Genomic DNA, 13,840 nt, shown 5'->3' on the forward strand with positions numbered 1-13,840 from the left:
TATAGCCCCCATATAAGCGACCCCCATATTTCAATTCTGGCTCTCTACGTATTGTTTAATACATACTACGTATGGACTAACTCACAATTTAGAAAACGATGTTAAGAAGTTTTAAGATACCATAACCCAAGTAATTCGATTGTCGATGATAGTCTTTCGTAGAAGTTTCTACGCAATCCATGGTGGAGGGTGCATAAGATTCGGCCTGGCCGAACTTACGGTCGTATATACTTGTTTTTTTTTTGCTCAGCATGGAAGACACATTCTTCTAATAAAAAGTTCTTAACCTTGTTCAAAAGTCGAAAATTTTTTTAATGAAATCGTTTTGTCCTTATAGTAAAGTGATTCGACCTAAAAATTACTACCTTCATATGAAAGAAAATTTTGTTTGACTATGGTGAATATGGCTTTAATAATTCTTTAAAATTAAGGAAATCGTCTTTGATTTTTGTATCCTGACTACAAAGCAAGAACTAGTTTAAAAGTATGAGATGGTTTTCAATAATTTTCTAAAGATGGTTTCTATCAAAAAAATCTTCTTTTTGGTAGGTTCGAGTATAATTCGCATTGGGTTTAGTGAATTATACAAATTTATTCTGATAGTTTCGCTGCAAGTAGAGGCGTCTTAAGGGTTTTGCCTAAATCAATTTGACAAACATTATTTTCCTCTGTTGGATAGTTACTTTTGTAGTTTAGACATTGCGTAGTTTTAAGTTGAACACCCATAAAGACGCGTTTTACTTGAAACGGCATTATTTTTAGATGGCATTTTTAGAGGACTTTGATAGACATGAAACAAAAAGCTGAAAAAACGAATTTTGTTTCCTAGAGCCAAGTACGCAAGCAAAATTCAAATTTGAAAAGGAATTGTATTTTAAAAGTACCCTTACTTCAATTCTTGGCTTCTATTTGTACAGAAACAATATCAAAATCATAGTGTAAAGACAACATTTTTGGGACCTGGCATGCTATTATACAGTGTTGATATATGCGACATTTCTTCATTAATCAAAGTCAATTCCACTGTGTATATCCACATAAAAATTTTCCTGAAATTTACTATTAAGGCTTTACTCGAGAACATTTTAAATTCATTTTCCGACACAGCAAAGACATCTCTAAAGTTGCCATGCTTTAAATCAATCCGCTCCCAGCCATACTTTCGATAGCAAGTCATTTGAATTTCAAAAATTATTAAAATATTCTGCCACAAAGCAAGCAGTCAACAAAGGCAGCGGCCGTTAGGACAAGAGTAATGAATATTTATTTAAGATGAAAGGAAGTAAGTTACTCCTTTATCAGTTTTCCATGGAACAGTTAATGTTGAAACTAAAGACTCTTCGGTTTGCATTAATTAAAAGTTGAAAAATTTCTTTGTCAGATCATTTTCATAGATTTAATCCTTATGTTTTATAACACAGAATATTTTTAAATATTTTTCAATTAAGGATTGTCATTCAATCTACTTTAAATGCGATTGTATAGGTCAATCATCAAGGTTTTAAGACTTCTTGTAAAACAGTGAAAAGTATATTTATTGTGAGTCAAAAAAAAAAAAAAAAAAAAAAAAATTACCCACTTTCAAAAATGTTTGTTTTCGGTATTTAATCCGAACTAAAGAAACGATGGATTACACTATGGATATATTTAAGACGCAAATATTTGATTTTGTTTAGCTATTCCATATACCCTTCACCTATTATATACGCTTTGGCCGAACTTTAGGCCATATATGCTTGTTTATTGATAATATTCTGGGAGCAAATAAGTATTTCACATTGAAAAAATAAATAGAAAAATAAAAAGTCGATCGGGGCCGACTATATTATACCTTTAACCACCATGTAAATACACCAAAATTTGTGTTACCAACTCAACTCCTTCAAATTTGTTGGGACCTAGCAAACAAATTTGGAAGTTTTTCCAAAGGTACAGCTTTAAAAGCAATTCCAGAAGATGAACTCCCAATGATGTTTTTTATTTTAACTACGCAGGAAGTTTTTTTGATTAAATTTTTTATAACTTGTTTTTTCATACTTTTAATGGGTAATTAAAATTTTTTTTAAACAGAGTAAGAATTCACTAAATGCTACAAATCATTTAAATTTTGTCGAAAAAAATTCTAAATCCTATCTGAAAACATTGTGAATTTTTGAAAATATTTGAGGTCAAACGTTTACGACAAGCGTTAGAGTCCACTCAAAACAAGTAAGGAAAGTCTAAAGTCGGGCGGGGCCGACTACATTATACCCTGCACCACTTTGTACATCTAAATTTTCGATACCATATCACATCCGTGTGTTGGGGGCTATATATAAAGGTTTGTCCCAAATACATACATTTAAATATGACTCGATCTGGACAGAATTTGATAGACTTCTACAAAATCTATAGACTCAAAATTTAAGTCCGCTAATGCACTAGGGTGGAACACAATTAGTAAAAAAAATATGGGAAACATTTAAATCTGAAGCAATTTTAAAGAAACTTCGCAAAAGTTTATTTATGATTTATCCCTCGATATATACGTATTAGAAGTTTAGGAAAATTAGAGTCATTTTTACAACTTTTCGACTAAACAGTGGCGATTTAACAAGGAAAATGTTGGTATTTTGACCATTTTTGTCGAAATCAGAAAAACATATATATGGGAGCTATATCTAAATATGAACCGATTTCAATTACATTTGGCTCACATGACTATATTACTAATTGTACTCCTAGTGCAAAATTTCAACCAAATTGGGCCAAAACTCTGGCTTCTGGGGCCATATAAGTCCATATAGGCCGAAAAATATATATGGAAGCTATATCTAAACCTGAATCGATTTCAACCAAATTTGGCACGCACAGCTGCAATGCTAAATCTACTCCCTGTGCAAAATTTCAACCAAATTCGGCCAAAAACCTGGCTTCTGGGCCATATAAGTCCATATCGGGCGAAAGATATATATGGGAGCTATATCTAAATCTGGACCGATTTCAATCAAATTTTGCACACTTGACTATACAACTAAGTGTTATGCTTGCACAAAATTTCAAGCAAATCGGTATAAAACTCTGGCTGCTGGGTCCATATTAGTGCATATCGGGCGAAAGATATATATGGGAGCTATATCTAAATCTGAACCGATTTCTTCCTAAATCAATAGGGTTCTATTCTGACCCAAATTAGGAACATGTGCCAAACTTGAAGGCGATTGGACTTAAATTGCGACCTAGACTTTGATCACAAAAATGTGTTCACAGATAGAAGGACGGACGGACAGACCGACATGGTTATATCGACTCAGGGACCCACCCTGAGCATTATTGCCAAAGACACCATGTGTCTATCTCGTCTCCTTCTGGGTGTTACAAACATATGCACTAACTTATAATACCCTATTCCACAGTGTGGCGCAGGGTATAAAAATATGGGAAACATTTAAATCTGAAGCAATTTTAAGGAAACTTGGCAAAAGTTTATTTATGATTTATCGCTCGATATATATGTATTAGAAGTTTAGGAAAATTAGAGTCATTTTTACAACTTTTCGACTAAGCAGTGGCGATTTAACAAGGAAAATGTTGGTATTTTGACCATTTTTGTCGAAATCAGAAAAAGATATATATGGGAGCTATATCTAAATCTGAACCGATTTCAATCAAATTTGGCACACATGCCTATAATACCAATTGTACTCCTAGCGCCAAATTTCAATCAAATCGGGCCAAAACTCTGGCTTCTGGGACCATATAAGTCCATATCGGGCGAAAAATATATATGGAAGTTATATCTAAATCTGAACCGATTTCACTCAAATTTGGCACACATGACTATAATACCAATTGTACTCCTTGTGCAAAATTTCTCGCTAATCGGGATAAAACTCTGGCTTCTGGGTCCATATAAGTGCATATCGGGCGAAAGATATATATGGGAGCTATATCTAAATCTGAACCGATTTCAATCAAATTTTGCACACTTGACTATACGACTAAAGGGTGATACAGTCAAAATATGGTCAAGGTGAAATCGTTTATTTAAAAAATCAAATTAAATTTCTTTTTCAAGTTCAATTAGTATAAAATTCAGGAAAAATATTCAGTTATGCTTTCGCTTTTCCAAATCCGAATTGCCGGGCCTCACGCTTGACAGCTGCCATCAGATTTTGTACAGCCACCTTGTCCACCTTCTTCGCCGCAGAAAGCCAGTTTGCCTTGAACTGCTGCTCGTCCTTAGCAGTTTTTTTGGTCTTCTTTAGGTTCCGCTTGACAATAGCCCAGTATTTCTCAATTGGGCGGAGCTTTGGCGTGTTGGGAGGGTTCTTGTCCTTGGGAACCACCTGCACGTTGTTGGCGGCGTACCACTCCATGGCCTTTTTACCGTAATGGCAAGATGCCAAATCCGGCCAAAACAGTACGGAACAACCGTGTTTCTTCAGGAAATGCAGCAGACGTTTATTCAAACACTCTTTCACGTAAATTTCTTGGTTGACAGTCCCGGCAGTTATGAAAATGCTGCTTTTCAAGCCACAGGTACAGATGGCTTGCCAAACCAGATATTTCTTTGCGAACTTTGACAGTTTTATGTTCTTGAAAATATCTGCTACCTTTCCTCTTCCTTTTGCCGTATAAAACTCCTGTCCCGGAAGCTGCTTGTAGTCGGCTTTGATGTAGGTTTCGTCGTCCATTACCACGCAGTCAAACTTCGTCAGCATCGTCGTGTACAGCCTCCGGGATCGCGCTTTGGCCGTCGTATTTTGTTTATCATCGCGATTTGGAGTCACTACCTTCTTGTAAGTCGATAGTCCGGCTCGTTTTTTGGCTCGATGCACGGTTGTAGACGATACACTCAGCTTATTTGCGGCATCTCGGAGAGAGAGGTTAGGGTTTCGCTTGAAACTACCGGCAACTCTCTTTGTCTTCTCAGCGGCTTCCGGTTTTCGATTTCCCCCCGATCCAGACTTCCTGGCTGTCGACAAACGTTCCCCAAACACTTTAATTACATTTGTAACGGTTGATTTGGCAACATTTAGCGATTTTGCCAGCTTTGCGTGCGAGTAGCTCGGATTTTCGCGATGCGCGAGCAAAATTTTGATACGCTGCTCTTCTTGCTTGGACGGCATTTTGACAACTGAATAGTGAATTCCAAAATCAAAACAGGAGCAACATTCTACACACACACACACCTTCAAAATGAGGGGTGTTCAGGTTTTTTAAATGCAAAATTGAAAGAAATACGTCAAGTTTATATTGACCAAATTTTGACCGTATCACCCTTTAAGTGTTATGTTTGTACAAAATTTCAATCAAATCGGTATAAAACTCTGGCTGCTGGGTCCATATTAGTGCATATCGGGCGAAAGATATATATGGGAGCTATATCTTAATCTGAACCGATTTCTTCCAAAATCAATAGGGTTCTATTCTGACCCAAATTAGGAACATGTGCCAAATTTGAAGGCGAGTGGACTTAAATTGCGACCTAGACTTTGATCACAAAAATGTGTTCACAGACAAACGGACGGACAGACGAACATGGTTATATCGACTCAGGGACCCACCCTGAGCATTATTGCCAAAGACACCATGTGTCTATCTCGTCACCTTCTGGGTGTTACAAACATATGCACTAACTTATAATACCCTGTTCCACAGTGTGGCGCAGGGTATAACAAGTATATACGGCCGCAAGTTCGGTCAGGCCGAATCTTATGTACCCTCCACCATGGATTGCATAGAAACTTGTACTAAAGACTGTCATCCATAATCGAAGTACTTGTGTTGCGGTAACATTTGCCGATGGCAAGGTATCTTAAAACTTCTTAACACCGTCTTCTCAATTGTAAGTTAGGACAATTAAATATGTATACAAATCAGTTTGACAAAATTTTCTATAGAAATAAAATTTTGACAACATTTTCTATAGCAATAAAATGTTGACAAAATTTTCTATAGAAATACAATTGTGACAAAATTTCCCATAGAAACAAAGTATTGACAAAATTTTGTATAGTAATAAAATGTTGACAACATTTTCTATATATATGTAAAATTTTCTATATATAGAAAATGTTGTCAAAATTTTATTACTATACAAAATTTTGTCAATATTTTATTTCTATGGGAAATTTTGTCAAAATTGTATTTCTATAGAAAATTTTGTCAAAATTTTATTGCTATAGAAAATGTTGTCAAAATTTTATTTCTATAGAAATAAAATTTTGACAAAATTTTCTATAGAAGTAAAATCTTGACAAAATTTTATTTAGCACTAAAATGTTTACAAAATTTTTTATAGTAATAAAATTTTGACAAAATTTTCTATAGTAATAAAGTTTTGTTAGACTATTTTTGGGGATCGGCTTAATATAACTATAGACCGGTATGGACCAATTTTTGCATGGTTGTTAGAGACCATATACTAACACCACGTACCAAATTTCAACTGGATCTGGTGAAATTTGTTCTTCCAAGGGGCTCCGCAAGCCAAATCTGGGGATCGGTTTATATGGGGGCTACATACCAGAATAATTCTGGACCGATATGGACCAATTCCTGCATGGTTGTTGGAGACTATATAGTATATACTAACACTATGTACCAAATTTCAGCCGGATCGGATGAAATTTGCTTCTCTTAGAGGCTCCGCAAGCCAAATCTAGGGATCGGTTTATATGGGGGCTATATGTAATTATGGACCGATGTGGACCAATTTTTGCATGATTGTTAGAGACCATACACCAACACCATGTACCAAATTTCAGCCGGATCGGATGAAATTTGCTTCTCTTAGAGGCGGAGTAGAAAATTGGTCTCTAAGCTATATATGGGAGCTATATCCAAATCTGAACCGATTTCAAACAAATTTGGCACGCTTAGCTACAATAATAATCCTCCCTCCCTGCGCAAAATTTAAAGCAAATGAGGGCAAACTCTGGCTTCTGGGGCCATATGAGTGCATGTCGGGCGAAAGATATATATGGGACCTATATCTAAATCTGAACCGATTTCAAACAAATTTGGCATGTATAGCCAAAGTAATAATTCTACTTCCTGTGCAAAATTTAAAGGAAATTAGGGCAAAACTCTGGCTTCTGGGGCCATATAAGTGCATATCGGGCGAAAGATATATATATGGGATCTATATCTAAATCGAAACCGATTTCAAACAAATTCGGCACACTTTACGACTCTAGCAATTGCACTCCTTGTGCAAAATTTAAAGTAAATCAGGCTGAAATTCTGTCTTCTGGGACAATATAAGTGCATATCGGGCGAAAGATATATATGGGAGCTATATTTAAAATGAACCGATTTCTTTCAAAATCCATAGAGTTCTATTCTGACCCAAAATACATGCTTGTGCCAAAGTCGATTGGACTAAAATTGCGACCTAGACTTTGATTACAAAAATGTGTTCACAGACAGACGGACGGATGGACATGGCTAGATAGACTCAGGGGCCGACCATGAGCAATATTGCCAAAGACACCATACGTCTAAGTTGCAAACATATGCACTTACTTATAATACCATATTCCATAGTGTGGCTCAGGATATAAAAAGAGGAAATCGCTCAATTAGTGTGGGTAATAAATCCAAATTTGTCAAAATCGACCAATATATTTATTTAAGAGCTATATGTAAGTCTAAATACAATGGGCTAATACATATCAATTTGAAGTTTGACAATAAATATGGCTATTATGACCAAAAATCGGGCGATGCATATATATGGCAGCTAACATATATCGAAATCTGAACCGATTTCGATTGCATTTTGGGCAAATAGTTAGTACTATAGAAGGCTAGATCTTGCCAACTTTGATTAAGATCGGGTAATAAATAAGGGGTTTATAGCCAAATTAGGGAAAGTCGGGCGATACGTATGTATGTGAGTTATATCTAAAGTTGATACGATATTTTCCAAATTCCCAATAGCGTTCGTCCTTGTGCCAAAAAAAAAAACATTGTGTAGCAAATTTCATCGAAATCGGTTAATAAATGCGACCGGAATCCTGCGAACACTAAATATATGGATGGACGGATACCAAGGGCTAGATCGACTCAAGAGGCGATTCTGAGTAGATCGGTGTATATTTTGTGGGGTCTAAAATCAATATTTCTGGAAGTCACAGTTTTTGGCAGATCAAAGTTTTTATACCCTGACCACTATGTGGTTAGGATATAAATATTCCCGTGAGGCCAAAGATTTCTTGTTTTTTAAATACGAATGCAATGTTTGCTTAGAATCTATGACGTATTTCTTCTTTGAAAAGTTTTTTTCATGCTCGAAAAACTTTTCAATGTAGTCGTATTGCCCTCATAGTTAAGTGACTGGTCTTAAAAATGGGTATATTTACGCGAAAGAAAAGTTGGTTTGATTAAGGAAACTTGGCTTTAATATTTCTTAAAAATTTGTATAGTTTACCTTTCATCCTTCTAAATCCACAGACTAAAATAATTTCGCATATATTAGAAAACTTTAAAGCAATCTGTATTATTTTATGTCCATATTGCATAACAATGAACAATCAAAAGCAAATCTTACCAAGCTCGACATAATGAAACAACAAATAGAGCATAAAAACCACAAAAGGGTTCAACAAAATAGACCACAATGAAAATTACGACAACATGATATTATATTTGTTATGAGAAAGGACGAAAACAAAAAAACCGAAACGCAGACCTTTCGCTGAAACACTCCCAAACTTTTCTCATAAATTTCGGAGAAATGTCCACCGAGTGTACAAAAGTTTACCATGTTCACATATGTTCAACGTAACTGAAACCACAATGAGACTTTTGCGCATACATATGTTTTTGTTCAATAACTTTGCTAACAAATATTGCAGGAAATTTAAAATATAAATTATTTGTATATATATATTTTTTTTTAACTTTAAATGGGATTTACAAATATTGTTTAAATGGGATTTAAAAAGATATGTATGGGAGAGATGTGTATGGGAGTTATTTCTAAATTTGAATCTAATTATGGCTCAAACACATACGTGTGTCGAATTTTAAGTCGATTGGACTAAAATTGAGCATTATTGTCAAAGACACAAAAATATGTTTATCTCGTCTCCTTCTGTTGTTTGCAAGCATATGCACTAACATATAAAAGCCTATTCCACATAGTGGCGTAGTGTATAATGATTAATTAAATTATTAGTTGCGAACATTTTTTTTAACAGATTGATCAATTGAAGTATTTTCCATCGCTAACTGCTCTGTTTCCCTATCTGTCTGTCAGCATACGCGACGATTCGTTTTTTGCCTTAATCCACGAATCGACCCAATTTTTGGTACTTCTACAAGGTTTTTTAGTCAGCACAATCCTACTCACCTTTATGTGTTCGTGGGAGTATAACAAACACTACACTGCGATTTATGCTTAGCATATAAGACACATTTCACTAATACAAAGTTTTTCTCTTGACCATCAACTTTTGGTCAAGGAACATTTCAATGAATCCATTTTGTCCGTAGAATTAGGAACTTCATATTCCCAGTATGATTAAATATTCACAGACTTCAAATAAGTGTAAGGACAAAATGTTGACAAGCTTTTTGTTTCAGTGTTCATACTCCAAACAATTTGAAAAAATCGTTTTTTGTGCACCTAGACTATACACAATATCTATTGGATAATAAATTTATAACATGGTTATTAAGTACCAGTTTTAGTCTCATATATTTTCGTTTTGGTGAAACACTAAATGCCTATATTGCTAAAAATGTAAATTAATGGGAATTTATTGGTTTTTCGTGATACTGCAATATTGAGATTAGTTTTTGTGTTTATACCCTTCACCACTACTGTGGTACAGGGTATAATAAGTATGTGCATTTGTATGTAACACCAAGAATGAAAGGTGTGAGACGCAGAAGCGATGAATTTAACATAGGCTTGTCATAGGACGGAAGTCCTCCATTTCAACAGCCGTTGCACTGAATTTGCATCACTTCTTTAGGTGTGATCCGAATTCAATGTTTTGGATGTAAATTAAAAAAAAATCAGGATGGAAATTAAAAACAAGTATATACGGCTGTAAGTTCGGCCAGGCCGAATCTTATGTACCCTCCACCATGAATTGCGTAGAAACTTCTGCGAAAGACTGTCATCCACAATCGAATTACTTGGGTTGTGGTATTTAAAAACTTCTTAACATCGTTTTCTAAATTGTGAGTTAATCCATATGATTATGGACTGATATGGACCACTTTTGGCATGGTTCTTTTGGTAATACTTACCGATGGCAATGTATCTTAACACTTCTTAACATCTTTTTCAAAATTGTGAGTTAGTCCATACGTGGTATAACATATATTAGACAAAAAAGTTATGTATAGGTAAGTCTAAAAATAATTACGAATCGATATGGACTTTTGCGCGGTACGTGGAGAGCCAGAATTGAAATATGGGGGTCACTTATATGGGGGCTATATGCAATTATGAACTTGATATGGACCAAATTTTGTGTGATTGGGATCGATTTATCTGAGGGCTATATATAACTATAGACCGATATGGACCTAGTTAGGCAAGGTTGTTAACGGCCATATACTAGCACAATGTACCAAATTTCAACTGACTCGGATGAAATTTGCTCCTCCAAGAGGCTCCAAAACCAAATCTCAGAATCGGTTTATATGGGGGCTATATATAATTATGGACTGATATGGACCAATACCTGCATGGTTATTAGAGACCATATACTAACACAACGTACTAAATTTCAATCAGATCGGATGAATTTTGCTTATCCACCGGAGGTCAAATCTGGGAATGGGTTTATATTGGGGCTATATATAATTATGGACTGAACCAATTCCTGCATGTTTGTTGGATACTAACATCACGTACCAAATTTCAACCGAATCGGATGAATTTTGCTCTTCCAAGGAGGTCAAATCTTGGGATGGGTTTATAAGGTGGCTATATAATTATTGACCGATTTCGACCAATTTTTGTATGGGTGTTTGAGGCCATATATTAATACCACGTACCAAATTTCAACTGAATCAGATGACTTTTGGTCTACCAAGAGGTTCCGGAGGTCAAATATGGGGATCGGTTTATATGGGGGCTATGGACCGATGTGGACCAATTTTTGCATAGTTATTAGAGACCATATACTAACACCATGTACCAAATTTCAGCCGGATCGGATGAAATTTTCTTCTCTTAGACGCTCCGCAAGCCAAATCTGGGGATCGGTTTATATGGGGGCTATATATAATTATGGACCGATGTAGACCAATTTTTGAATGGTTGTTAAATACCCTATACTAACACCATATACCAAATTTCAGCCGGATCGGATGAAATTTGCTTCTCTTAGAGGGTCTGCAAGCCAAAATTGGGGGTCCGTTTATATGGGGGCTATACGTAAAAGTAAACCGATATGGCCCATTTGCAATACCATCCGACCTACATCAATAGCAACTACTTGTGCCAAGTTTCAAGTCGATAGCTTGTTTCGTTCGGAAGTTAGCGTGATTTCAACAGACGTACGGACGGATGGATGGACATGCTCAGATCGACTCGGAATTTCACCACGACCCAGAATATATATACTTTATGGGGTTTTAGAGCAATATTTCGATGTGTTACAAACGGAATGACATAGATAATATACCCCCATCCTATGGTGGAGGGTATACAAATCAAATACAACAAGTATATACGGCCGTAAGTTCGGCCAGGCCGAAGCTTATGTACCCTCCATCATGGATTGCGTAGAAACTTCTTCTAAACACTGCCATCCACAATCGAATTACTTAAGTTGCGGTAACGCTTGCCGATGGCAAGGTATCTTAAAACCTCCTAACACCATCTTCTAAATTTTATGTAAGTCCATACGTGGTATATATTAAATCAAAAAAGATCGATCCAATACGTATATAATTCAGCTTGACACAGTAGACATAAAATTTTGACAAATTGTCTACAGAAATAAAATTTTAACAATTATTATTTCTATAGAAATAAAAATTTTGACAAAATATTCTATAGAAAGAAAATTTTGACAAAAATTTCTACAGAAATAAAATTTTAACAAACTTTTCTATAGAAATAAACTTTTGACAAAATTTTCTATAAAAATAAAATCTTGGTAGATTATTTGTGGCTTGAGTGGCAACCATGATTATGAACCGAATAAAATTTGAATAAAATTTTCTATAGAAATAAAATTTTGAAAATGACGAAAATTTTATTATGAACCGAATAAAATTTTAAAAAAATTTTCTCTAGAAATAAAATTTTGACAAAATTTTCTATAGAAATAAAATTTTGACAAAATTTTCTATCGAAATAAAATTTTGGTAGATTATTTTTGGCTCTAGTGGCAACCATGATTATGAACCGATATGGACCAATTTTGGTATGGTTGTTAGCGACCATATACTAATACCACGTTCCTAATTTGAACCGGATCGGATGAATTTTGCTCCTCCGAGAGGCTCCGGAGATCAAATCTGGAGAACGTTTTATATGGGGGCTATATATAATTATGGACCGCTATGGACCAATTCTGGCACGGTTGTTAAAGATCATATACTAACACCATGTTCCAAATTACAACCGGCTTGGATGAAATTTGCTTCTCTTGGAGACTTCGCAAGCCAAATCTGGGGATCGGTTTATATGGGGGTTATATATAATTATGGACCGATGTTGACCAATTTTTGCATGATTGTTAGAGACCTTATACCAACACCATGTACCAAATTTCAGCCGGATCGGATGAAATATGCTTCTCTTAGAGGCTCCACAAGCCAAATCTGGGGATCGGTTTATATGGGGCCTATATATAATTAAGGACCGATATGGACCAATTTTGGCATAGTTGTTAGAGACCATATACCAACATCATGTACCCAATTTCAGCCGGATCGGATGAAATTTTCTTCTCTTTGAGGCTCCGCAATCCAAATCTGGGGATCGGTTTATATGGGGGCTATACGTAAAAGTGAACCGATATGGCCCATTTTCAATACCATCCGATAACAACTACTTGTGCCAAGTTTCAAGTCGATAGCTTGTTTCATTCGGAAGTTAGCGTGATTTCAACAGACGGACGGACGGACATGCTTAGATCGATCTAGAATTTCACCGCGACCCAGAATATATATACTTTATGGGGTTTTAGAGCAATATTTCGATGTGTTACAAACAGAATGACAAATTTAATATACCCCCATCCTATGATGGAGGGTATAAAAATGTTTATAATTTTTAATGGTTAGCGTTAGACGCTTACCGTTAGACGCTTACCGGAAACGTTTGACCTCAAATATTTTCAAAAATTCAAAATTTTTTCAGATTGGATTTAGCATTTTTGTCGACAAAATTTTAATGATTTGTGCCATTTTATGAATTCTTACTCTGTTTTTAACCTATTTGAAAAAAAGTTAAAATTATCCATTAAAAGTATAAACCATGTTAGAAAAAATTGAATTAAAAGAACTTCCTGGGTAGTTAAAATAAAGAACATCATTGGGAGTACATCTTCTGGAAGTGCTTTTAAAGTTGTGCCTTTGGAAGAACTTCCAAATTTTTTTGCTGGGAAGCTTCTATATATTTGTTCTTCCGGTTCATGCAAATATGACCAAACTACCCACATTTTACGCATGATTTCCCCATATCGTAGTCATATCCCACACACTGTAAAGCCTAACTTTCCACTTAATGATTGAGTTTTAAATAAGGCTCCGACTTGTGGAAAAATCGCACGACTTGGCCAAAAAATTTATATCACAAACCAATTGATCACAGATCTTGGCGGATCGAACCTACGACACTTGACATGCAAGGCGGATGTAGCAACCACTGCTC

Source organism: Haematobia irritans, chromosome 3, assembly GCF_050003625.1.
Source record: "Haematobia irritans isolate KBUSLIRL chromosome 3, ASM5000362v1, whole genome shotgun sequence".
Classification (NCBI taxonomy): Eukaryota; Metazoa; Arthropoda; class Insecta; order Diptera; family Muscidae; genus Haematobia; species Haematobia irritans.